Source organism: Camellia sinensis, chromosome 2 (assembly GCF_055761805.1).
Source record: "Camellia sinensis isolate YWXY chromosome 2, ASM5576180v1, whole genome shotgun sequence".
Lineage (NCBI taxonomy): Eukaryota > Viridiplantae > Streptophyta > Magnoliopsida > Ericales > Theaceae > Camellia > Camellia sinensis.
In genome coordinates, this window is record NC_138962.1 from 161,623,588 (window position 1) to 161,627,730 (window position 4,143).

Consider the following 4,143-nt stretch of genomic DNA (forward strand, 5'->3'; position numbering starts at 1 on the left):
TGATGGATAAGGTGCAGGTTGTGGACTCTTGCCCAGCCTACTCAGCTCGCGGTTACTTCTTCCAACGTCGTCTAGTCGATGCCCTTGATGAAGGCTAGTGGTTCGACTGGATGTGCAATTTGTCTATAGATCGCATTGCTTGGAGGTGCCCTTGGCTCAACCTACCAGCAATGGGTTATAGCATGTCCCGACAGACTGGGATTCAGTTGATCGGCTTAACTCACTGCGTGTTCTACTTCCCGTTCCGGTTCTAGTGCCAGTTAGGCCACGATCAGACTTGCCCGCCAGAGGGGATAGAGTATCCTGCTGCGTTCCCGGCTCGAGGTGCGCAGCTTGCCCGGCAGGCCGTAGCATGGAGGACTAGAGAGCTATTGCCTCCCGCTCCCACTTTCAGTTGCACTTTGTCTGATGAGTGCGTAGATTGGCTTAATGAGGAGGCACAGATTGGGCCCAGCTTGGCATCAGAGGCTTCGACCAGCTCTAGGAGGGGGCGTAGGAGCACCTGACTTGTCTATGCCCCGGATTTATTGCTTTATTAGAACTTTCAAGTTTTCTTTATGAATGTAATAAAAAGCAACTTCAATTTGTATGCAGGAGCAGGAGAACTCTGCATTGAAATCAATGAAATTGAAGGTTATGGGTACTGAAAATTTTCCGCTTTGGTCCAAAAATGGTCTAAGTTGTAAAAAGATTAATTTGAACAAAGTCAACTTTTATCAAAACTTTTCAAAACCATCTTCGATATGGATCAGAACTGGACATGCCTAAGATCTGTCACTGAGATGCCCAACCCCGAATTCTTGCAACTGGAAAGTTGCCCCTAGTCTGAAGAGTACTGCGGCACTGCACAGCAACGGAAAGTTGCCTCTAGTCTGAAGAGCACTGCACCGGAGATCATAACCGAACTCTTGAATACTGAATAGACAAAGATAGCCAAGATGATCAAATGGACAAAGTTGATCGGGGAAAAGTTTATGGCTGAACTTCAGGATGAAGTTGCCTACGTATCCCAAAGATGGGAATCAAGCCTTACGTAGTTTAGGTTGGGGTTCACTCGAGTATTTTCACTCTCCTTTTACGCTCTAACTTTTGCCAAGGCCGCCCTTTGCGGGTTTTCAACCTTGCGAGCTCAGTTTTTATATTTTCCAATTTTTCAATGCTCTAACTTTTGCCTAGGTCGCCCTTTTGGGTTTTCGGCCTAGCGAGCTTCTCAGGGGGTAATATTTCTTCAACTTGTCCATGTTGATCGGTTGTGAGAACTCTAGGCCATCTAGGTCCATCAGAACCACAGCTCCACCTGACCAGATGGACTTAATGATGTAAGGGTCAGTCCAATTGGGTCTGAACTTGCCCCTAGGGTCGTGGATGGGAGCTCGGTTGTCCTTGAGCACTAAATCTCCCTCTTTTAGATTCCTGGACTTAACTTTCTTGTTGAAAGCCTGGGCAATTCTGCGCTGATAACCTTGAACATGGTACAGTACTTTCAGTCTGCGCTCGTCAAAGAGCATGAGTTCCTCAAATTTGCTCTGTTGCCAATCTGCTTCGGCTATCTGGCACTCAGCCAGTACTCGCAAAGACGGAACTTCAATTTCAATAGGTAGAACGGCCTCCATCCCATAAACTAATGAATACGGAGTCGCCCCAGTAGAAGTTCTAATTGAAGTCCGGTACCCCCACAGAGCAAACGGCAGCTTGTCTGGCCAATCCCGGTAGGTTTCCACCATCTTCTGCAATATGTGTTTGATATTCTTGTTGGCGGCCTCAACTGCTCCATTGGTCTGCGGTCGATATGTGGATGACTTATGAAAAGCCACATTGTATTTCTTCAACAAGTCAACCACTTCCTTCTTGAAGTGGGAACCATTATCTGAAATAATCTCGTTTGGGACCCCATAGCGACAGATGATGTTGTTTCTGATAAACTTCGCAACATGTGAAGCCTTCAACACCGCATAGGATTGGGCCTCAACCCACTTTGTAAAGTAATCTATCGCGCCCAGGATGAACTCATGCCCGTTTGATCCCTTTGGAGTGACAGCCCCGATCACATCGATTCTCCAAACTGAAAATGGCCATGGCGAAGTCATATTGTATAGCTTTGACGGCGGAACATTCATGTGGTTTGCATGGATCAGACATTTGTGGAATCTCCGAACAAAGTCGATACAATCTTCCTCCATGGTGGACCAATAATAACCTTGTCTGAGGATCTTCCGCGCTAGCATTACCCCGTTCATATGCGCACCGCATTCCCCTCCATTGATGGCCTCCATCAGGCGTTTTGATTCTTCAGCTTCAACGCACAGCTTATGCATTCCCAGATGACCTCTCTTGTACAATTTACCTCAACAAATGATGAACTAAACGGCCATTGTTCTGACTGCCCTTTTATCCTTGGCATTTGCCCCTGGTGGATATGACTCTTTCTCCAAGAAATTCCAAATATCGTAATACCAGGGGTTCTCATCCTGAACCTCATCTATAGTGGCAATTGACTCGTAAGCCGGCATAAATCTCTGGTTGATAATGATTGAATGCATCCGGACTCCAAAAGGGATATCTATCATGGAAGATAGAGTTGCTAGTGAATCTGCGAACCTGTTGTTCTCTCTTAATAGATGAGCGAAGTTTAGCTTCTCAAATCGAGGAATTAACAAGTCCAAGGTTTGGTGATACATTATCATCTTCTCTTCTTTGACTTTCCAGTCTCCTTTTGCTTGAGACACAACAAGGTTCGAGTCCCCGATGACGTCTAACCGTTTTGCCCCTAGTTCTAGGGCTGCTTCTAGACCAGCAATGCATGCCTCATATTCTGCTTCGTTGTTTAAGACTTTGAATCGTAGTTTGAATGCTAGAGGGATACATGAATTGTTAGGTGCTATCAGCAACACTCCTATCCCATACCCGCACTGGTTTGACGCTCCGTCAAAGTACATCGTCCAAGTTTCATCGTCGATATGCAAAATGGCTTCATCTGGGAATAAATACTCAGCTGCTTCACCTCCTTCAACTGGATGATCGGCCAAAATTTCTGCTACTGCCCTTCCCTTGACTGACTTGCGCGTCACATATTTTAGATCGAATTCGGAGAGCAACAGCAACCAACGAGCTAGCCTACCCGTAAGTGCCGGTTTCTCGAAAAGATATTTGATGGGATCGAGTCGCGAAACCAACATTATGGAGTGAGCTAACAGGTAGTGTCGCAGCTTTCTGGTAACCCATACCAAAGCTAAGCAAGCCTTCTCCAATGGTGTGTAGCAGGTCTCATACTCTAGCATCTTCTTACTCAGATAGTAGATGGCTCTCTCCACCTTGTCCTCCGATTCTTGCACGAGCAGACAACCCATTGTAGTCTCAGTTACTGAGAGGTACAATATCAACGGCTCCCCCGGTTCAGGTGGTGACAACACGAGTGGGTTCTGTAAGTATTCTTTGATCTGTTCAAAAGTAGCTTGGCAATGGCCGTCCCACTGGAATTTCTTTCCTTTCTTTAGGAGACCAAAAAGTGGTTCACAAGTCAAGGTTAATTTTGAGATAAACCGTCTTATGAATTGTACTTTACCCAGAAAGCCTCACACCTCCTTTTCAGTCCTTGGTGGTGGCATTTCTAAGATGGCCTTGATTTTGGAAAGGTCGACTTCGATACCTCTCTGTGTAATGAGGAACCCCAGCATTTTCCCTGCTGTAACACCGAACGTACACTTCTGAGGATTCAGCCGCAACCGGAATTCTCTAATCCTTTGAAAAAACTTTTGCAAAGCAGTGTAGTGGCCCTCTCTTTCTTTGGACTTGACAATCATGTCGTCCACATACACCTCAACCTCTTTGTGGATCATATCGTGCAATATTGTGGTCGCGGCTCGTTGATATGTAGCTCCAGTGTTCTTTAGCCCAAATGGCATCACTTTGTAGCAGTAGGTCCCCCACGGGGTGGTGAATGCAGTCTTTTCCCGGTCTTCAGGTGCCATTACTATCTGATTATAGCCTGAGAAGCCATCCATGAATGAAAGTAAAGCATGCCCCACTGTGAAATCCACCAACTCATCGATATGCGGCAAGGGAAAGTCGTCCTTCGGACTAGCTCTATTTAAGTCCCTAAAATCCACGCATACCCTGATCCTGCTATCCTTCTTCGGCACCGGA